Here is a 24,727-nt window from a genome sequence, read left to right on the forward strand (position 1 = left end):
GCTTCCCTTTCTTTGGAAAAAAGAATAGGGAAAGGGAAAACTGAAGGCAGGAGTGGTAGGATCAGGATCAAAGGCCTACCAGGGTCAATGAATCCTGTTAATATTAATTAATTAATTGGTTACAATCAATATTTAAGCCTCTTATTTCTTTAAAAATAAAAAAGGTGTCTTCACTGCTTTCACCTTAATTTAACACCAGCAGCAGTAATACAAATATTTTATGTGAGATATTTTGTAAGTTTTCCTCCCTTCATGTGTATGATTTGTTGTTTCTCTACTTCTGGAGGTGCTGCATTTTTAAGTAAGGATCTTCAGACCTGCTATGCTGCTCTTCTATTGAATTTTTGACCATAGAAAAAGCAGAAATTCAGGCCTGTCAACAGTTTTGTAGTTCTTCAGCAAAAGCTAATAAATATGATTGCTGTTGCTGGTTACAGGTCCATAGGCAGATAAGATATCAAACTCTTCTATTACATCACCCTGTGGTTACAGTTAGAAACAAAACACTCCATGCTGTGGTTTGCTTTCATTTATGCAATGAGCGCTCCATTGTGCATTGTGAACTCTTCATTTTCACATTAGCTTGGTTACTATGAAACTCTCAACAAATAATAACAATAAAATGTATTTCTCTCAACAAATGTGATAACAATAAAACCTTAGTCCAGTTGACAAGGTTATGTCCTTTTTTTTGACTAATCTAGGTCTAGACAACTGGCTAGCACTAAGACACTTTCCAGTGGACTGTCACAGTCTTCATTTGATTCAATAGCTTAAGGGTTTGGTACAGATAAGAATAATTTTCATGTTTGTGAAATATTTGCTGATACAGTTATATTTCTTTGGTTTCTTACCTTTAATTATGCAAGAAACTCATAACTCCGCTCCATTTTTTCCTCCTTCCTCTATATTCTCTCGAAGTTGCAGAGACAATATTGAGAAAAAATAAGCCAAATATATGTGGAGATAAAGCTTATTGGTGATTGTTTTGTTAACAAACTCATGGTTTCAAGCTTGTCAGCCTGTTTCTGATGAGAACATAATTTAGAAGAGTTTGTAAGTAAGAATATTCCATTTTTGCCACTAATATTTGTCAGATCAGTGGGACACACTTTCATTTTCTGATTCTGGAAGGCCCAATGAAACAGTCTTGCCCACTATTTCCTCTGCATTCAAGTGCATTTTCATATTGTTTCTTGATTTTTTAAAAATTTTTTTACAATAATGTCTCGCTTCAGTGAGGGAACACTATGGTTGGATTTTTTTCCCCCTCCCAGCAAATATATTTATTAATTTTCCATTGAAAGTGCAGGGAGGGAAGCAGCTATTGGAGAAAAATGACAGGTAAACCCTGATCTTTTTTGTAAGTCTGTCTTTGTAGAAGAAATACCATGAGGAGAAACTACAGAGTCAGCCAGGATGAATTGGATTGGGCAAGTTCCAGTGGAACAATCTGGAAAAAAAGGCAACACAGGCAAGAAAGTGTTTAATCTGGATGTACCCCAGGTTTATGTAAGCACACAGAAAACTGCTGGATGTGAGGATAATTGATGTCACAGTGATATAGAGAACATCCTTGAATTTCTGCATGTTTAGCTGTATTCACCCCGGTTATCTTGCAGTGCTGCACCTTTTCATGAAACAAATGCAAACCTCTGCAGGCAAATGTTGTTCTGCTCACCCCTATCCTCAGCTCAGGGCTTTTAACAACCAAAAACCTTCTGGCAGGATCCTAGCACAAATCTACTGATGTGATGAGCCAATTTGTTCTAGAGGTGCATAGAACTTGCATAAGAAAATCAAAATATAGTAAAATATAGAAAAATATTAGAAATACAGAGAAACACAGAAAAATATCCCGAGCTTTTGGAAGCCAAGGAAATTTGCCTGGATCTATTCAGTTGTGTTCACAAGCCATGGTTCATGCAGTGAGAGTTTGGTTTCTCCTGGAGTCTGGTGGTTTAGTGCTGCTCAGCTCAGAGGAGGAATGGGATATTTTCACAGGACAGGGTCTCCCACAGGAGGCAAGAGGAGTTTTTCCCCTCAGGAACGTTCCTCCAAAGGGCTGCTCTAGACTGTGGAGCAAAGCAGAGTCTGGGTTTGTCTCTCTGCAAACACACAGACCAGACAAGAGGCTGAGAGGCCAAATTCTGCCATCCCCTGGGAGCCCTTCCAGCAACCACGACCACTGGGATTTATAATTTATAATCCCAGAGACTGCTGAATTGTAGAACAGATCTAATCATGCATCAATGTGACCAAAACACTGTAAATGGTAAATTCCAGAGCTCCCTGTCAGACTGCTAAGCCTCTAATCTTGATCTTATCTTTCACCTAGGCCAATGTTTGGTAAATATGAGCTGCTGGCCACTTTCACAGACTCTTTTTCCTAATCATCTCTGTGCCTTTCATGACAATGGGAATGTGGAGGGGGGAAAAAAACCAAGATATTTTCACTCCCAGCAAAAAATCCAAACTGTTCTCATCATATCTGCCAAGATAGGAAAGAGAGATGCAAGGTGACACTCAAGGCCTTGAAATTGTTTCAGGTAGAACTTCCATGGTAGGTTAATTGTAAGGATGAACCCAGTGATTAGCTGTTTTCTCAGAGTGTTCTGATCTAGTTTTTCCTGTCCTTACTGCACTGTTTTGCCACTTAAAGTAAAATTGATGTTTCTACACTAAAATTTAGCTTTGACATAGGATCTTTTTACAAAGAACATTGGAAAGACAGAAGTCCTACACTGTTTTCACCTACTACAAAAATGTCTGTCTATAAATATAATTATCACTAAAATTCAAGCTTTGATATTAAGATATTTCACATGCGTGTGATTTAGACCCCTGAGCCATTTGGAAAATAGGACCACTTTTATTCAGATTCCAATTATTTACTTCCAGTTTATTTTCTTCCAGTGGAGGAGAACAACTTTTTTACTGAATTCCTAGAATTTTTTGCTGTGGACCTCTGATGTTGGAACAGCTGACTTGTCATGGTGAGAAAAATGAATTTTTAAGGTAAAGATGTGGACTCCTGCCCCTCTCTGTAAAGCATTTTAGAAAAGCAGGGCCTTTATTTATAGTACTTCAGTTAAGAATTGATGAGTGACATGGCAAAAAGTAATTTCACCTGTGATGCTTTTCTGGACAGAACATGACTTCTCCTATCTCCTTTCCTGCAGCTGCAGGAGGGCTTTTTTATACTACAGAATATAGTGTATAACAATGCTCTGATGGAATATTCTTATTTCTTTCTGGGCTCTAAAAGCATGTATAAAACTTACTTTTTTCCAAATGCCCAACATCAGAAATTCAAACAATTCACAGCACGTGGCAGCCTAAACCCAACTTTTTTCCAGGCCTGCATGAAACATTTGTTTGATCAGAGAGATGCATTCATAACATGTTGGAGGTAAGGACATTTCCATGGAACAATGCTGTCCACAGCTTGCAGGGTGTGCATTTATTCCATGAATCCAGCTGACAGCTCTGTATAATTTCATCATTTAGCTGACAGAGCTAAAGACATCAGCCAGAGAAGGGGGAGGGAATGTCTGGCTCCTCCAACAGCAGATTGATTAATGTGTCAAAGGGAGAGGAAGCAAATATTGAAAAGATATGGGGCACTGGTGAGCTGAGTGTGCCAGAGAGGGGGACCTGCCCAGTCTGTCCCACAGCCAGCATTTTTACATCAGTGCTCACAGGTCAGCTCTGCTCTTAAAATTCCTAAAACTGAGGCAGCATTTGGAAAAGTCTGTGCCATACTCACTGACATAAATGCACCCACCCATCCAGACTGACAGCTCAGGGGGGATGACATCAGCTGAAGGTTTACACAATCATGGCTTGGGTTTGAAGGGACCTTAAAGCCCATCCAGTGCCACCCCTGCCATGGCAGGGACACCTCCCACTGTCCCAGGCTGCTCCAAGCCCTGTCCAGCCTGGCCTTGCGCACTGCCAGGGATCCAGGGGCGGCCACAGCTGCTCTGGGCACCCTGTGCCAGGGCCTGCCCACCACACTCAGTGAAAGAATTTCTTCCCTAAATCCAGTCTAAATCTCCTCTCTGTCAGTTTGAAGCCATTCCCTTCTCCCCCTCACAGGCTGGTGTAAATTGTCTCTCTCTCTCTTTCTCCCAATTAGATAGGATGGGCAAAACTGTTCTACAGGAATCCAGTGAGACTCCACTCTGCTGAATTTAGAACTATGGAAGTTTCCACTTTTTTTTTTTTTTTTTAAGTGTTGTTAAATTGAGCAGATAAATGGCCCAAATTCTTATGAACAATATGGTTTTCTGATATATTTTTTGTTCCTTGTCTAATTGACCAAAATAACACCTGTAAAAATACTTTTCCTTCTGGCAAAAACTGATACTTCCTATGAAAACATGACTCTTCAGGATTCATTCATTTTCCAGAATATCAAGCTATTCTTGTATTAGATATTCTGTTTCTACACGTTACATAATTGAAAAAATTTACAAAGGAATAAAAAAAGATTGCTTCTCATAATATTTTCTTTTGAAGTAAGACCTAAAATTCCTGCTAATTCAGATGTTTTCTGTTGTAGCTGTAACAAATAACTGTTGAATATAAACACTTTTTGGAACTAAATTTTGCTTCAGCTCAGTCAGTAACCCTTGACTGTAACGTGCCATGCAAGCATTCTGAAAAAACAGCTTAATTAGGAGATTTGAAGCAATTGCTGACAATTAAATATACTATATTCAGCAACTGTTAAAAAAAACACCTAATTCTGCTAATTTGCAGCAGAAATTCAACACAAAACTATGATTTCACAAATAAGTAATAAACAATCAACAATAAATAATTATTAATTTTAATGATTAATAATTAATGATTAGTAATTAATAGTTAATATATACTATATAATAGATGATAAATTTAAGTTGTCTCTAAAACATCACTAATAGGGAATGTCATTAGGTACAGCTGATTCTGATCCTGGTATTAAAGCCATGCTCTTGGTGAATTGAAGACACAGTTATTGGATTATTTAGGTAAAAACTGACTTGCTTAAAAGCAACAACTGAACAAAAGCTCCCTCCTGACAAAGCTGTTCCTGAGGTTTCTGACCACCAGCAGTATCTGGATTCCTGGAGGATGGTAGGACCTCATCAAGAACACACTGAGTGCTGCAGATCTCCTTTAAGATACAAGGAACCTTTTCTTTGCCCTTCACAGACAGTCAGATCCTTTAACAGGTGTCTTATGCCTTGTCCTTTTTTTTCTTTGGAGGACAAATAAATACTGCTAAACTCTGACCCAATGACCCTGGGTCAGCTGGGAAGGAATAATGAAAACAGAGAGGTTATGCCTGGCTCTTTTCCTGCCAAATTTCCTTGGAGACTGTTCTTTGCTTCCAAGGTTTAATTGATATTTTCATTTAAGCCTTTTACCTTGCTGTAAGATAATCACACTCTTTTCTGCTTCCCAGGAGAGTTCTTTTCACCACCTTCCTCACAGTCTCTAAAGCCCAGTGGTGCTCCCACCTCCTTTTAGTAATTGAGAGAATTTGAGAGTTTTCCTTACATTCCTTTAACTTTTAGTTCCCTCTGCCACCTCTAAAGCACCTTTCTTAGGATGTGTTCATCTCCCCAAGACATGGCAGAAACTTTGTGCATTTTTTCCAAGAGATCCTACCTGGTCTACTCTGACATCTTTTAAAGAAGCATTATTAACAGTTTGAGATCAAAAAAATCAAAATTAGACAATTCATCATAAATCAAAAATTTTGTCAAAACCGAAGTCTATTTTCTGTGGGTCAGATTTTTAAGCCAATGTAAATTAATTAAGTGAGAAAATATTTCTATAAGAGGTGATCCTATTCAATAACTTGTAAATATTATTGAGTATTGTAAGTGTTATTGAGTGTAATTGGAGTATTTTTAAACTAATGATCCATCTAATAGGATCAGGATAACTTAGTATTATTGCACAACTAAATAAAACCTTTAGAAAATTATTTCATAACTGCAATTGCTTTAGTTTTGCGTTTATTTTTTTTCGAAGTGAGAAGTGGTTTCCCATTCTAGGTTTGAAACAAGGAAGTTGTGTACAGCCATATGAAATATTTTGAAGTTGCCACTTTAATACTGTCTTTAAAATATTGATCTTCCATTAGCTTATTTTTCAATGTCAATTTTGCCCTCTTCTAATTCACCCACTCTCTTCTAAATTACCTTGAAGTTTTAATTTCCTTTCTCACTTCTAATTCCCATATCCCTCTTCTCAAGTTATACCAGAGCTTAAATCCAATAACCTGGATATACTCAAATTTTCTCCACCACTTTCAGCATCAGTTGAATTTACCATACTTTTAAAGCAATGAATGGAAGTACAAAATAAATATTTTGTTCTTACATAACAGCTAATTATATTTCTATCAATTAATGAATAGAAGAGCTAATTCATAGGGCCTGAGAAATCTTAGCTTAGAAAAATATATTATTTAACCAAGTTTTTTTTAAACAAACTGTCTCTTCACAAAACTCCTTGCAGGCTATTTGTTAAACACATTTTTAAGGAACATCTTGTTTTGCTGCACATTTTTTGGACACAGACTGGGAGATCCCTGGGGCTTCAGTATCTCCACACACTGAGTAGCTTTGAAAATAATATTTGTGAAGAGAATTCAGACTTGTAAGTGACACCATGTGTTTTATAATGCAACTGAAGTAATGAGTACCTTGAAATTATCCCTAAAGAAATTCTAGTGCATTGGTGAAGGGAAGAGAAGGAATGTCATAGGTGTCTTTATGTAAAACACAGCTTTTATTCCCTTCCCTGTTCCTTTGGATTTCCAGCCTTTTCCAACAACTTCTAAGAATATTGGCTTATAACAAAAATATGCTTTGTGTTAATATGTGAAGAATTTAGGTCACTGAGCATTGTTCATTTTTGTCTGGCCCTTGAATTACATGAGGTTTCCAATAGCCACTGCAGCTAATGAAAGTTGTTTCTGTTTTCATACCAACTTGCAGACAAACAAATGCCAGGGAAAATCTGCAGGACTTCTGGCTGCTGGATTGCCAGGCCTAGGAGGAAAATGTGCTGCTATCTGATAGCAGGAGTTCTGTCTTACAGGGAAATTAAATTATGATTAATATTAACTGATTGATAGATTTGTAATACATTCTTCTCTCAAGAAAACAGATGTAGTAGAATTCTTCATGTTAATTACTTTGTTCTTAGATGTTAAAGTAGGAAAATGGAGTCTGGCAAAGCTGAGAAAGTAAAGTTATTAAGTTTTCGGCTGAAACTAGGCAGGAACTGTGGAGAAAACGTGGATCTATTGGAATAGGTATCTTGAACCAAGAAGGTGGCCTTGAGGCAGTTGTGTTAGGAGAATATTTGCTCAGATTGACACTTTCTGGAATGGTTGAAACTGCTTCTTCTTTCTTTTTTTAAACCGGTTACAAAGGCCTTCTTTCACAATTGGCACTGCTTCTAATGCAGGACACACAAACAAAACCAATACAATGCCCACATAAAAACAGACTTCAAAAGACCCTCATAGTGTATTTTACACCCAGATGACAGAAATTGGGGTGATTTGGGCCAGAAATCTTCTACAACATTGTTAAAAGGAAGGAAGTTGATGTGCTGGAGTGGTCACATCTGCCCATAGAGGATGATGTGCTGCAATTCCAACATTAAATATGAGGAGCTGGGAGCCTTTTCCTCAAAATTATGCAGTTGGCAAGTAATAGGAAAAGGGAAAAATGTAATGTCAAAGCCTGAAAAGTAGGGAACCCAGAAGCTGAAGTTTCCCACATGAATCCAGTTTCTACCTCTTCTGCATGGGCTCTGGGGGAGCTGTTTGCCTCTCTTCCCCTCACAAGATTTCTGCACAATTCTGTGCACAGCCCAGACAGATTGGGATGGCTCCACTTGGTTTAATTAGCAACTGTTCAATAATTCTTCCTTCTGCTCATTGTGTGGCCCTTTTACTGCGTGCTGGTCAAAGCCACATCTGAAAACAATGCTATCCATTTTCTCCTGAGATTTATTAAGGGATATGTCAGTGGAGAGGAACCACTTCACAAACATTTCATTTTCACAGTGCAGTGTTATAGCCATTCCCACAGTGAAAATCACAAACCACAGGACAGACACAGAGATTGACTAGCCACTCATTTTTGGTGCCAAATTTAAGACAGGCAGGATCTGGATTTTGTTGTTTGTTTTTTTGGGTTGTGGGTTTGTTTTTTTTTCAAATATTTTGACAGATGTGGAACACTCCCAGTAAAATCCCTACCACCTTCAGTTGTCACCACGAGAGTGCAGTTGTTTTGTGGGTCACATCCAGGAACGCCAGTCTAGACAAACAAAATGCAGAACAGCCCATCAGCAGCTGACCTAGGAAAAGTTCAGCTTCAGGGAGTTGTCCAGCACCACACTGAAAGTCTGGAGCATGTTATTGTCTCATCCCTTTCCCCAAGGCAGGATTCAGCTGCACAAGTCATAAGACCAGAACTTGGAGAAACTTTTGAAATCAAAAGGCTTCTTAAGATTTTATCTTTATTTTCTCCAAAGTCTCTGCTCAGAACAAGGGGTAGAAACAGAACACAGTTTCAGCATTTAGCAACAAGTACTGTTTGATGTGTTTGGATTTAAGCATTTTGATTTTTTTATTAATTCTTTTTGTAGTAAAGGACTTCCCAAGAGATCTTCCATGCTCTTTGAATGATATCTACCTGAATAGAAAGGGCAAAGAAGCTGTCATTGTCTTTTGTCGAATGAAGAATATTGTGCATTTTTTTAAAACCAGAACTGCAGAAAAACAAGAAGACTATCAGGTTTCAAGGGAATTGAACTTTTCTTTACTGATCTTGGCATTTGTAACCAGTTTTCCTGAGGTTTTGCCTCATTTGCCTTTTCATCTCTGTAGGTAACACTGCCGTCATGTCATGACTCTCATTCTTTCCCAGAGCGGGCTCATTCTTTGTTCAAAATGACACAGCAGTTTTAGGAACTGTACCCTAAAATCCGTGCACAAAAGCCTGAATTAAGATTACGTGGGAAACGATAATTGCACCATTTCCCAGCTTTCATCTGCATGCCTTGTCAGATCTAATTTTACCCTGCGTGTGTGTGTGTGCATGTGTGTGCACGAGGGAGAGAAAAAGGCCACAAAACAAGGGAGGGAGACCCTCCAGAAGTGATGTGGAAGTGGTTCTAGTCCATGGGCATCTGATGGCAGGAAAGAAAACCTCTGGGAGCTGTGTGGAGCTGCAAAATCCAGAGCTCAGAGCTCTGCTGCTCACTCTGGAGGCAGAGGAGGGAGCCTTGAGCAGGGAGATGTCTGCTCTGCAGGGGCCAGGGCCCCTGGGGCACGCTTTCCTGGCAATTTTTATATATAAATATCAATAATATATAAATATATCTATAATTTAAGGTGGCCTTGCAAGTTCTGGGAAGGAAATGTGACATTCAAGTGTGGGACTTCCTGCTCCCACACCTGGGAGCTGTATTCCAGTTTCCAATAAACCTTTCTCTTTTCCTGACTCATTTATCCCAGCTTTTTTGTCTCTCAACTTACTCATTCAATCCTAATTTTCTCCTCATTGCCTCAGTCTTCTTGCTTAGGTAGTGCGTGTTCTTCCTGACTCATAATCCATTTTTTCCCCTTGTTTTATTTATATTTTATATGTTTATATATTTTTATTTTATATTTATATTTTATATGTGGTCACCCTTCCAGCCACCTGGGCACTCTGCATTCCCAGTGGCTCCCTCTTTGATATGTCCCATCCTTGTCCAGCTCCAGTTCACAACAACCCAGAGATCTTTCAGCTTTATGCAATCTCAAGCTTTTCATAGGCAGGACTAATAGGATGTTCACAGAGTCTGAAGTGCTCTTTTGCTGAGAGGAAATGTCTCTTTTCCTGTGCAGGAATCTGATGCTGGTCATGTTGAGCTATATTTGTAATTCTTTAAACTTGGTTAAATCTGGCTGAGATCATACTGAGAATGATCAGGACAGGCACATCTGGCCTTCAGTGGTGTCATTGTGAAATTGTTTTTCAATAGCACCAGGTCTTTTCACCTGTTTTGTTTTCTTTATTTTTCCTGCTTTCAACTATTATTATTATCATTATTATCATTATTAGTATTGTTATTATTATTTATGTTGGTAAAACAGCACATTTTCTCTTCTCCTGTTCTCAGAAATGGCTGGAATGTAAAACAACAAACCAACCCTGGCATAAAAAAATACCAGCCTACATCTGACAGTAAAGTTTAAGGATCTGAAAATGGATTTTTCAGAAGTGTCAGGCAATTTCCATAAGCAGTCACAAGTCATTGTGTCATGCATTAGCAGAATTAATTCAGAATTAATTCATTAGCAGAGTTATTCCTCTCTATCCAGAAGAATAAAGCAAAACATAAAGGCCCTTAACATGCAAAGTGTCAAATCCCAGAATCTGAACATCTGGCAATTTCACAAAATGGAATGAGATGTAATTAGTTTTTATGTGCCCATAACCCCCATGGTTAAGAATTTATTATATTTTCATTACTTTTATGATGCAGTACCTTTGCTGAGTGCAGGGCACTGCAATGCAAACACCCAACACACAGTAGCATGTTGGAAAGTGTCAAACAGTTGGGAAAGTTTTCTTCTTCCTACTCTGCCCCTCATTTTGTTGGTTTTTTTTTTGTTTGTTTTTATTTTCCTTGGCGTGGTTTCAAGGAATTTGGAATCTTGAGGGTTTAACCCATTTATGAGCTTTAGAAACACGTCTCCACAAATTCCACTCGGCTGTCATGCTTCTCAGGAATGCTGGAGTTTTGTTAGGCTGTGACAAATAGTTTCTTACTCTGGGAACACAGCAAGGAGGAAAATGGGATTTCATAAATTTTTGTTTCAAAACTCTTCAAATAATTTGAGCTACATGCCTCTCTTTTATCTTTCATTTTTATAAAAATATGGTTGTGTTGAGGACATTTTGAGACTTGGGGGTTTTGTTTTAGTGACAAAAAGAAGTCTTAAAGCTAAAACACAATTGCAAACAACCACTCCCAGTTTTACAAATTCTGTTGAGTAAAATCCTTAATAAAATGCCATTATGGCTTTAAACATCTGGTTTAAACCTTTACATGGGTGTTAAGGTCCTGTAAGACTAAATGGGGGAGCTCTGGTTTTGTTGCAAGCATGTTCTCCTTAAAATTTACTCTTTCACAGAATATTTCCCTTTCCCATTACTCTTATGTTCTAAACCATCCAGTGTGAATTCATCCTTCCTTTGTGTTCCTTGCAGCAATGAGAAGACATGGGTACAGTTTTTAAACTTCTGAATGAACATTTGAGAAATTAATTGGAGGGTTTCTGCAATCTAATATGAAGTCAATGGCATCTTGGAGCTCTACTTAGTGTTCACAGCCTCCAACACTTTTATTTTCTGGCAACAAAAAAACAAAAAACAATGATTAAACATAAAAATAAAAAAAAAATAAGTACTAGAAGTCTGGAGGAAAATTTTTAGTAGAACATTTTTTGTTTTTACATTAAAGGCTTAAAATTCCATGTGAACTGCTTGGTTTTTTCAAGAAGATTTTGTATAGTAAAAATGTGGAGTTTATGAAAATATTTGGCAGTCTCCTGAAGATGACTGAAAATCAGTCACTCTTATCAGGGAGTAGTTTAGTTTCCAGATTTTATCTGTCTCACTGGAGAGGAAAGATTCACCAACAATTAGCTTGACCAAATATTGAGAAAATCCAGGGATGGGTAATGCATATAATAAAACATAGTTTGTTAACTTTTATATCATATTGTAAAAATATATTCTCTTTTAATAATTTATTATAATGAATAATTTTATTAATTTCCTCTTAGTCTCCCCAGTCATTTGACATTAGCTATTTTTTGCACCTTAAATAGGCCTTCTTGAAATTGTCTTATGGTGTCTTTATTTGTAAGAACTTACTACCAGATTTTAATCTTAACATCCTCTGAGGTTCAAAGTAGTGCAATAGGGAATTATTATTATTAAAATAACTTTAAACTGCTTCTTCTTCAGTTTTGTTCCACTGCTCTGATGTTATGCATGGCTAAAGAAATTAATTTCTTGAACCAAAAATGTATCTTCTTTATGAAATTCAAACTGCCTTTCCTGTGCACAAAGATGGCTCAATGAAGATATTATCTACAGAATCCAAGTTGAAATAAACCTGAGAACTTGTTCCTGCTTGCACAACAATTAATTTATTGTGGTTTAGGAAGGAGAAGGCATAGGGAGCTTGGCAAGGAGTGCTCTGGGGGTGGTGGTTGTGCTTCTCCAACACCCAACAGCCACCACGAAATAAAGCCTTATTTTCTTCTCTCAGAAAATTGTCCTCTTAAAGCTTCTCCTTAGGCATATCTACTCCTTGATGTTTTGTTTCCCTGAATTGTTACCACATTTGAAACATTTTAGGCTCCGATTCCCTAATTTTTAAAAGTTCATCCTATTGCATTTTTGCAGTCATGGCATCCAGAGTTTTCTTTGATTTACCTCTTTCTGTGTATGATTTCTTGCTGGCCTTTGCACCCTTCTCAGACCTGGGATTTTGTTCCTGTTTTTAATCATTCACCGAGTGACAAATCAGCGGGATTCAAATCATCTTCCTCAAAAGCTGCTCAATTTTTCAGCAGTATATTCCAAACAAATGTATTAAGAAAGTCAGAGGTTTGACACTGTGGCAAACAGGACTGGTCAGTCTGAAAAGTACTTTTAATATTGCAGAAAGATCATTATCTGAGGAGACTAAGAAATTACCACTTCTTTAGCGTCATGAAGGGATTCATACCAGGAATTTGACAATAAAGCACAACACATTAGCAGCTGCTTTTGAAGCAGAAAGTGTTTTGCTTTATTTTACACTTGTCAAAAACTGTTCATTAATGAGTTCATTAATTATTAATTAACTGTTCAGTAACTCACTTCTGCAAGTGCTTCATTAATCATATTTTATATATATTTTAAAATTGCAATGAACTTATATGCAAAACAACCCAGAAGCACAGAGAAGTCAATAATGTCACAGCATCCAGAAGCAAAAATTTTACAGCATTAGGCACAGGTTTCACTACCTTTCATTACCTTTATTTTTCCCATGAAGTTGAGCTTAAAAATGCCAGTGACTTCCTTTTTCCCGTCTCATGCATTCAGGTCCACCAAGAAAAAGAAAGCATTTAATAGTCCTGCTCTGAGCTACTCTCCTACCTTTCTGGGGAAAATTCTGTGTAAGACAGGAGCTGTGAATGTCAGAAAGTTTATCACCCATCCTCACAGGGAGGACTCTCAGCAGGCTTTCTGAACTGGAGAGGATATGAGGGAAATAGAGGTTTCATTTATGAACAGTCAAAAATGGCTAAAGGATGGTTTTCCTTCTTCATTAAGAAATGCTGTTTTTAAATCTCTGCTACCTCATAAAGGATTTTTGAGGGAGATTAATATTTCTGCCTGTTATGTAGCAGATTTTGTACAAGATCTCCCTCATAAGTTTGTACTAATGGTGCTGAACTCCTTCAATGTCCTTACTAGGAAAATGTAATTATTTTTATTGCTGTTGCTGTTATTGCAGGGGAAAGAACATATATCACATGCTTGAAACAGAGAAGCTTGATGCAATAGTTGTAAATATCTCAGCAAAAGCAGACTGCAGTGTTGAATTCTTCCTCTGATAACACTGATAAATCCAGAATCAACATGGCCATGGGACACTCCTGATGGTTTGAGAAAGACTGAGCCTGTGTGTACCCATGGACCCAGAGAATAATGTGTCAGTCCTAGCAAAATTTGATGGAAGACATACGCCAAGGCAGGACAGAAAGCATTCATATTTATATAAAATTTACCCAGATTAATTTTAATTCTAAAGGACAGAGTATATTTTGAAACATTTTCTTCTGAGGCACTGGGGAATGGCAAAAAGAGGGAGCAGATTTGTAGAATTAAGTGTGACATGTGCTGTTGCTTTTCCCAGATTCAAGAGGGGGGGAAAATCCCAAAATAAACAGAGGGCAAAATGATAAGAATTTTTATCTAAAAATTTGGCAGGCAGATAGGAGGAATTGGTGAAAATTGCTTCAGAGCACACTATTGAGCCTCTTATTTTAGCAGTTTCAAGTAGCTGTGCCATGTGTTTGGATGCCAAAAGTATTTTAAAAGTGCCAGGAAAGCAAAAAGCAGTTTAATGAAAAATATTTCATGGCCTGCTTTACTAAAAGCATTTATTTGTCTCTATCTAGTTCACCAATTTCAAGGTATTTGGAAAGCTGGGCTTTTCTGTATTTTTTCATGTATTTTCTGTATATTTAATGCATTTTTTGCCTTGTATGAGGGCAGACCCAGATTTTTGCCTTTGGAAAGTCATTCTCTTTGTAGGTTGGGCATGGATTATTTTGATAATATTCTATTCTCTGCATTAAAAATGCCCCTCAAAGAGGGTTTTAACTTGTCCTTGAGCATGAGATAATCCTTATCTCAAACACGGTGAAGTCCTACCATGATTGCAGCTGTAACTGTTTGGAACGATATTAATAATTATTGCCAATACTCATTTCTCTCATTCCATTTAGTCTGGGCCATCAGTTCTGAGTTTGTCTTCAATAGGTTTGTCATTGTCAAATGTCATGAAACTTTGTGCATTCTCTGCTGCCTCGGGAGCTGTTGAAATTCAGCAGGCAGCAGGATGGAGATATCCTGATTAAGGAAATTGTCTTTTTCAGCCTCTGTTTATTTGCTCAGCACTGTGCATGAGCAGAGTTAAAGGCAAATATCTTTGGAAACATGGAAAGGAGCGCAGGGGACTAAATAAAGTCACCAGGGAAAGGAAAGGCCTGCTGTGCATGCATCAAGTGCTGTATTTGTGGTGCCAAAACAAAAACAAAACCTCATTGTGAGTGGTTTCTTTTGCCAGTGAAATTCTTCTAAAATCAGGTTATTATGCTTTTCATGGACTATAGGTACATATATTGAATATTACCATTTCAGAGTGACTCAGAGGTTGAACAGAAGGTGAACAGATAAGATGGGAAATATTATTAGGAGCTGCGTATTTATTCTTCATGTTTGCTCCTCAGGCTGGTGGTGTGAAATGCCCCTCAGTCAGATGGTTTGAAAGCTGGTAAACTTCTGCTCAGCTTTAGATTTATGAGGGCCAAAGTTTCAAGTGTCTTTCTTAAATGTAAATACTTTCACTAAAACGGTTTTCAGAGAGGGGAAACCAAAATTTTGGTCAATCTTAAAGCCATAAATCCCTTGAATCTGCACATGACAAGTGGACCCCAAACTCAGTGACTTTAGCAAAGTTTTTCAAAGCTAAAACTTGTATGCTTTGTTAAAAGGATGAGCCATCATGCATTGTCAAGACTATTTTTATTTAAAATGATACTGGGAGCATTTCAGCAGCACAATTTTTGTTGTTCTTCCTTTAAAAGCTGTTTGAATGTTCAGCCTCATGGCTTCTAACACGTACGCCTGTCTAGCAGAAGTTGCCCTCCACTGCATCCCACTTCATTATCCAGCCTGTCAAAGGAACTCTATCCCAAGAGTTAGGGGAAAGCCACACACAGCATCCACTGTATGTTATTGTTGGCATCCTGAATTGGCACGGCTGCTACAATTAAACAGCAGCTCTGAAATGTTCCCAGCCCAACGCTCTTTGTCGAGGCTTTGACACTGGGAAGAGTAGAGCACGCACACGAGACAGGGGGAAATCATGCTCTGAGTGCTGCAGGAATAGATTGATAGGGAAGAGAATATCCTGCAGGGAAATACAAAGGGGAAAGAAAATTACATACAGAAAAAAATTTTAGCAGAGTTAGACCTGCTGATAGTGAAATATGAGGTGAAAGTGGAAGGAAATCTTGAATTTAAAATGGCAGTGGAATGATCTTGCAGATGTCACAATTTTCTAAATAGTTTCTTTCATTCACAATTTCAGAAAAAAGAAATGATAGTTTAATAGGTGCCAGGGCTTTGGTTCCTTTTTTCACTCCTAAAATAAGATATTTACATAGTTTAAGAACATTGTTTCCAAAAGGCCTCAGGAATTCTTTCTTCTCCATTGTGTGATGCACATCTTTTAATCCTTTAGCTTTTCTAATGATAAAACAGTAAATTGTTAACCTGTGCAGAAAGAGCACATCTTTTTGAGGCAGTTGAGCTCTGTTGTTCACAGCTCAGGATGCTCAGTCCCTGGTGCTGGTCAGTGGCACCTTGATGTTTCCTGCTCTTATTGTCAGAAATGAACCATTCCTCTCTTCCAGTTTACCAGAATTCTGTAGTTTCTCCATTACCTGGTTGAACATTTTATCTTTTTTTTTTTGTCTTTCTGAATATCCACATCATCATAAAGTAAAGATATACTATTCTAAATAAACCATCTCCACCCTATAATCACAATTTTTTTTTGCTGTATAAGAGAGCCATAACTAAAGGGAATATTTGAGAGCTGTTCAATCCTCCATGAGGTTTAACCTTTACAAGGTATGGTGTTTTTCTAGATTTGGTCCAATACTGAAGTGTCACTTGAGGTAACTTTGAGTTCAGACATCTAAAACTTGGTATTGTCATCAGCTTCCTTGTGTCTTGCTCAGAAGCAGCACAAGGTGATGAATCTTAATTTGAATCAAATAATGTAGAGGGTTTTTTTTAAACAAGAATATCACTAAGAATGTGCTAAGAATATATTTGTTGATAGTGATAATTGGATAACAAGGATTTCTCTTCAGTCTCCTCTTTGTTCTCAGGCTTTTTGAGGAATTATAAGGAATGTATTTTAAAAATAAACATTTTAAAAGCTAAACCAACTCTTCAGTTTTCTTCTCTGAAAATCAGAATGATCCAGAGCAATAAGCATTAGAAGACCAAGAGATAGCTCCATTCCCTAGATATAGATATTTATAAGGGGGTACAATACCTGCTGCCATTCCTGCCATTTCCCACAGCCAGACCAAGAGAAAATTCATTTCTAGAGATTTCTCCTCTTCATTCTGTCCTTGAGCTGAAGTTCTGTGACTGTTCTGTAAATCCCCTCTACTCAGCATTTGAGAAATTATGAAGTCAGGTCTGCCCTGAAGTCATCAGGACTAGAGAGAAGACTCTTTATGTATGTAAATATTTGTTAAAGTTAAACAAAGAGGGAGTTCCAGTAGCAATTTTCATCAGTTAATCAATTAATTAAATGAGACACAGTAGGAAATATTAAAAAGTGCCTACAGGCCATCTAATATTATATGGACAATCCTAAATCTTACTGTGAATGTACACAGCTTAAGCTTCTTTTAACAAATGTGCTGAGCCTAAGGCCTCTTCAAGTCTTCAGACACTTTGATTTTATCTAAATACAACTGACTGAATGAACTTTTGCTTAGTTTAATTTCTTTTTAACCCTGATGTCTCTGTAAGGCTTAAATATCAGTGCCTGACAAATTTGAAAGGAAGTATATTTATCAATTAACAAACAGCACTCTGCAGGATATCCCAGCACAGAGGAAACCAGCTTGATCTACAAAAATGACCTTTGCCACCACAGCAATAGGCAAGACAGGATTCTTTCAAGATAACAAAGACCTGGAACAAGGCCATGGCTGAGGAATTTGCAGATATGAGGAGCTGGTTATCTCCTTCTGTGCCTCTGCTGTGTGTATACCCCAAATACTTGCCATCAGTGATGTGATGGAATGTACAGATTACACTGAAATTCGAAGTGCAGGGATCTTCCTAGGGCAGGAAAATGGTCTGACCTTCCCATGGTCTAAATAAACTGCTTTGCCTCACAAGGAATTTTTTCTTGGCGTTGATTGCATTATCTGAAATATTCCTCAGCCTTGAAGCGTGACAAAGGGCAGGTTGAGATGCTGTAGCTGTAGGATATTAACTTATTTATTTAAAAATGAAGACAGAATGATCAGAATTTGTCTGAGTATGGCATGAGGTCATGAGCTCTGTGTGTCCCCTGAGTGTCCATTCCCTGAAAGGGGATCCCAAATGGGCACTGCCTTCCAGGAAACTTTTTAACAGTTAACTCCCAGCAGGGTGGAACAACAAAAGCTCTGCCTGTAAAACAAGTTTATATTATATAACTTTGGCTTTTGTTGGGTGAATATGGTACAAGGAGATTTTGCAAGCAAGAAAATATAAAGTAATATTTGTTACACACAAGGACTTCCCTCTCAGCGTGCAATTGGAAAAGGCACAGTAGAACATTTTAGTTCTGTATGTTTAAATTTTAAAAAGTGTAATAGATGAAATAAGACAATTGCAGAAGCCAACATGAGAAAATTAATAGAGGTATAAAGCAGAGGCAAGGGTAAAGCCATAATGATGCTTCATGTTTTTTGAGAAGGTATGAATATGCTTTAATAATTTATTGGTAAATTGTAATAAGAAATAGTCCATGAGCTTAAACAATCTAAATGGAAAAAATGTATTATTTGGCAAAATTGGCTTACTGAGGAAATGCTCAAATCAATGTAAATGTTCAGTTTACTTCATAAATACCTACCTCTAATATTTTTCATTATATGAATTTTGTGGTAATCTCTAAAATCTCATGTGTGCCTGACGCAGAGAGCATTTTTATAACAGCAAGAGGAAACTGGAAAAAATATCTGGGATGATTTTACAGTCACATTAACCAATGCTATGCTGTTTCATATCCATCCACACTCACCTGAGATTAAAAACAATGGTTTTAAATTATCTTAAACCTTTCTGAACACCAGGAGATCACCACTGATGTGAAAAGTCAGTTTCATGTGGAATATCTGGCACAACAATATTTCTCCCCATTTAAAAGGGGAGGGTGAAGTGAAAGATTTATTTGTTCCATTTTAAGGGAACTAAAGCATATAAAATTATTTGCCTCAAATGTCCAAGCAGTGTTGGACTCCCTGAAGTTCCACTCTCAATTTTTCTTGTGTTCCTAATCTACCTTCTTTGAGGGGACTTCACAAGAATGTTTTATAAACTTATATTTTTTAATTTTAAAGAATATGAAGAACAAATTTAGCAATTTTTTTTTTCAGCTGATCAGGGAATTTAGGTTGTTCACCTAAAAATACTCTAAAACATCCAATTCAGGTCTGTTCTCCTACCAGTGAGGAAACAGCTGGGGAGGGACTCGTAGTCTGTTCTGATAGTGAAGTTTTCTGTCTCCCCACCCTGCAGTGAATGGCTTTAAATGCCTACATGAATAAATCCAGACAGTTTTTTGTCTATAAACACCCTCAGACAGCAATGTGGTTGTGGGGTACAGGTGTTTTGTTTGTCAAAGGCCTTAGCTTGTGACCAGACACGGGACCACAGTATTCAAACCAAGCTCTTGTACTTCGAGATTTGTCAGTGGCACAGGTGGCAGAAATCACTCCCAGTTTTCTGTATTTATTTTTCTGTATTTATTATTTTGTCTTCATTTTGAAATAAATAAATTAATATCCTACAGCTACAGCATCTCAACCTGCCCTTTGTCATGCTTCTTTATTTATTTCCATTTATTTGCATTGTGCAAGCAGCATGTGAGAAGCAGCCAAATTTGTAGTTGTTTCAGTGATAATTGGCAAAAAAAAAGCTGATTTCCAAAAGTATTGATCTTTCCTGATGGCTTTCAGATTGTGATCAGAAAAATATCTCTACACTGTCTTTAGTTCTCATGAGCTGCTAACAAGTTTGGCAAAACATTCTAGTGACCTCAAGAGCTGAATAAAGATGATTTTCCCAAGGTTGCTTATTATGATTCTTCCAAATCTAATAATTTTTCTAAAATTAATAAAAACCGGATATCTAGATTTTTAAGAGATTAGTTTTGAATATTCTTCAGTCATTGCCTCAGCTTTTGTGATAATTAAATTCAGATTTGCTACCTGTGCTGAAGTGAAGAGCAGAATGTTCCTCAATTAATTCCATTTGGTGTAACCCTGGCAGGGCTCCTGCCTTCTTGCAAGTCAGTGGCAGAGCTTCACCCACTCCCCTTCAGTCAGGATTCCATTAAATGAATATTTGGGGTAATTAGGGACGAATCATGAGACTCCTGTTTTTCATTCCTAATGATCTCAAATAGGATCCATGAAATGCCTGCTGGAGTTAATTGGAAGACCAAAGCTGCTTTCAATGGACTTTAGTTCAGCCTTTTTATGTTGCACACAGGCACTTGTCTAATTTTTTTTGTTCAGTTTTTTTTCGAAAGGCTTTGAATTCAGGATGGCAGTCCCCCCTTTGCAGAGCTCCCCCTCTGTCCCATATTCCTGAGCCCAACGTGGATGCTGTTGGGTCAGTCGTGTCCCTTCCCTGACGTCAGCCCTCGTGTGATGGCCACTGCTGGTCACCATCCCTGGTTTGGAACAAGGGAGGGGATTGTCCTCCCATGTAAATTCCCCTCCTCCAGATCTGCTGAGGTTTGGTGCTTTGCACCCAAATTTTCTCCTTTCCTATTACCCAAAAATTGATTTGGTTGTCCGGTATCTTCTGCATTTCTCATAATTCCTTCCTTTCAGCACAAGCTTGGTACATCCCTCTTGCAATTTTAATTATAATTTATCCACTGCTTTCATTTTAGGACAATTAATGTAGTAACACTGAGAGAAAAAATAGCTGAGCCAACTGAACATCTCTTTTCTGTTCAATACAGAAGCATAACATTCCTGAAATCAAATTATTTTCCAGGATGCTATTTAGGACAGATCTTCACACGTGGGTTAAAATGGTATTGGTTTTTTTAGGGATTAAAGTGAGAAAAATTGAACAACACTCTATGACAATGGTCTCTCGGTGTTATTTGCATAGAATAATAATTCCAGAAAGATTTCAGCCTGAAGAACTTTGTCTCTGGATAAGAATTTGCTTTCTTTCAAAATCAGAAAGAAACTTATCCAAGAAAATATGAAGGAGCAAAGAGGAAGCAAGGAAAAGTTGATTTATGTTGAACTGTTGAGGAAGCCTTGTGATTATTTCCCCCCTCTTTTGACTTGTTTCTTCAATTACTTTGATTACTTCAGTTCTTCCCTCTTACTTCACTTCTCCTTCAGAAGGAGAGGGGAAGGGGAAGGGGAAGGGGAAGGGGAAGGGGAAGGGGAAGGGGAAGGGGAAGGGGAAGGGGAAGGGGAAGGGGAAGGGGAAGGGGAAGGATTATCTTTATGTCTCTGCTCATTTCTTGCATCATAAATATCAAAAAGACATTTCTAATTAACATTTTCTTATAATGCTTAGGGGCTCTCTGTCAAGTGATGCCAAACATTGACTTTGAAAGCAGCAGGAAATAATATGGAGCTGACTTTTTTTTTTAGAAAGCAGAGACAGTTAGAGAGTTTGTGTTAATATCAGTGACCCATGGGCATCAGTGATCCTTATCTTTTGGCTGAACTTTTACTTCTAATATCATGAGCTCCTTGAGCTGATAACTGTATTTTAAGAAATTTTAATATCCTCCCACAAAAATACCTTGGCATGTTATTTGATAACACCACAAGATTACTACTAGAAAGAATCACACTAAATCCTGGATATCTGATATAATCCATTTTCTTCTGTCTTAAGTTGGAGAAGAAAGGTGAAACTGTTCAGGTGGGCAAAGAGCATGGAAAAATTATTGTTTCCCAATTGCTTCAAGAATTTCTTCATTTTTCTCTAGCCCTCAGAAACCTCCCCAACTGGCTGTGATGTTTCAATGATGGGAAATAGGGGTTGTAATAGCATTTGCCACATGTTTTTTTTCATTAATCTCATCAGTCCCATGCATTTGTTCATTTTTATTTCTGATTTGACAGTGCAGATGCAGATCCCACAAAAGTGTGAGCATCTAAAGAGTGGTGAGCAAAAATGATACTTAAGGCTTTATCTGAAGTGATAAACTTTTTATAAAAATTGCTTTTTAGGTCACCTTCTAAAATTGTCTGCTTAGGAAGCTTCACTCTTTTCAAGTGAGGAGACTTCTACAGATGTGTCATCCAGAGATTTATGAATTCTTCCTCCTAGAAGAGTTTCAAGGAGAGGAAACCCAGTCTGAAAGTTATGTGAACACCTGGACCATGTCTGGTATTTTACATTCTTGTTTTCTCAAACATTTGAGCATTAATATTAATGGTCTCCATTTTGCAACCAAAAGAAATATCAGACAACTATGTCAAACATCCTAAACTTTTCATTCAAGCATCTTTATATGGGCAACTTTAATGAAAAGCTGCTATTAACCTCTGGTAAACCAAAATCCTTGGTGTTAGAGCCAAGTTAAACTTGACATTTGAAGCCAAAATATAAACTGAGCCACTGGAGCTGACTGCACATGTATGAAAAGAAAAATAAGTAATACTCATATACAGAATTTCTGTGGCCAAATATTTTATGGCCTGCCTATTCTCAGCTTCTTCATGTGTTCCTAGCCAGGACTGTGAAAACAAAACCTTGAAATGTGCAAACAACCTGCTATATTCAAGGTACAAAACAGCAAAAGTACCACAGTATGTAGTTCCCTGAAATATCCATGTTGCCAGACAGTTCTGTCAAAGTGGGATCTGGGATACTTTCAATGACATTCCATCCATGTTCTCCATCTGCTTTTCCACATGTCACTCTGCTCCATTGTTCATCCCCTTCTTTGCAAAACATACTTTTCCCACCGAGTAGGAATGTAAATATAAATATAAATATAAATATAAATATACATATACATATACATATACATATACATATACATATACATATACATATACATATACATATAAATATAAATATAAATATAAATATAAATATAAATATAAATATAAATATAAATATAAATATAAATATAAATATAAATATAAATAATATTAATATAAATTAATATAAACAGTATAAATATATGTACAAACACACAAATCAGAGAGGTTCTTCAATGTCCTGAGGCCCTGAGAACTGAGTTGCTGAAGGAATTATGGCTGGAAGGAGGTGGCTGTGGCAATCTCAAGGGCAGGAGCAAGGAGAGAACTTTTTTGGGCTTTTCCCTTCTCTTTCCTACCATTCTTCATCCTGAAATTCCTTGCAGTGATGTCCCATGCCCAGCACTGACACCACTGACACCCCACCAGAGAAGGTCTGCATTTACTACAATATCTCTGTGGTTTGTGTTATGTATCTTATTATATTGTACATAAAAATATTCCCTTCAAAGAACTCCTGCTGAAGTTGTTTATTTGGTTGGAAATACATGAATTTCTACATGAGAAAGCCATCAACAAGGACATCAAAAAAAAAGAGGGAATAAAGGAAGATAAAGGAAGAGTAGAATCCTAAAGAAAAGGCCTCAACACAATTTTCCTTAAATAAATCTAACATCATTTTATACTCTAATGTTTCTGGTTAACCAGAGCTAGGAAAATAATGGTCTGCTGTTGATAGCAAACATCCTCCTGAACTTCAGTGGGATCTGGAATTCGCCTTTCAGGCCTTGTACCTAATAATTAAAGATGAAGAGAGTTGGCTTTCCTTCATATCTGGTTTTCGGTTTGTGTTTTGTTTCAGGGTGGTTTTTTTTGTTTGTTTTGAGGGGGTTTTTTGGGTTTTTCTACCCTCCATTCCATCTTGATGTCCAAGTGTTTTGCCAATACCATGTTAGGGAGTGACTGATGGCAAAGATTTCCATCTCCCATAAAGGTTCAACCTCTCCCTGATTTGGGATCCCGATATCCACTCACTTTTTACAAGGGAACAGCCCAGTTTCAGTTTTTTATGCCACTGAGAGACAAGAGCAGCATCAGCAAGATAAATCGTGTAGTAACTCAAGGAAGTAAGTAGAGAGAATATTTTTTTTAATTAAAGAATTTTTAAATCAACTTTAAACATTAAAAATGGGCAAAATACAAAATTTAATTATTATTACTAGAGAAGAAGTATAGAAAGACCACAATCCCTTTTGGGAAGGGATTTGTATTAATTTTTAAAGGAAAAATAATATATTTTCTGTCTTAAGGGCTATGTGTAAAAGTGTATCATGTACATTATAAGAGTACAGGAAAGAGCTCAGTGAGTCTTGATGATGGATTGTTTCCTATTCTATCATTTCTAATATCTTCTTGTCAGAAATAACATGCCTTGATGCCTGCAATGTCTCCATTTGGAATTATGTAGTTAACTGGAACTTTCAATATCTTTGAAGTTTCCTGCTGCAATCAAATTTTTGAACACAGGGAGAGATCAGGTCATGGGAGAAATTTATGTCCTCAAAGATCTATTCAGAATTATTCTGTGTATATATGCTGTGTATGCAGAGTCTATGCATGAAAATCCAGCATTTTTGTCATGGGAAAAATGTTTGGAATGCACTTTGCTTCATAAGGAAATTCTCACTACAATTCATCAATCTCTTTTTACTCAAGCAAATGTCTTTTGTGTTACATGGTGCAGGAGTTCATAAGCCAAAGAAAAGCAGAACACCATGAAGGGGGGTGTTCTTAGTCTTTGCAGTCAGAGAAAGATTATTTAATGGAGAAAAAAAATGAATTAAAGGACCAAAGTTACTTGAATGTAAGAGCACAATAAAACAAGTGTAAATGAGCAGAGTAGGGTCATACTGAGGTAAAGCTGCTGACTTATTACCTTAATTTAATACTTCTACAAATGGAGAAACTTCCCAAAAGAATAATTTTTAAAAATGTAAAGTCTTCTTTAAAGATTGCAGGTTAGGATGGCATCGCTCTTAGACACATGGATTTATAGGTTGCTCTCAAAAACAAATGTATAAT

Source organism: Cyanistes caeruleus, chromosome 3 (genome assembly GCF_971803275.1).
Source record: "Cyanistes caeruleus chromosome 3, bCyaCae1.hap1.1, whole genome shotgun sequence".
Lineage (NCBI taxonomy): Eukaryota > Metazoa > Chordata > Aves > Passeriformes > Paridae > Cyanistes > Cyanistes caeruleus.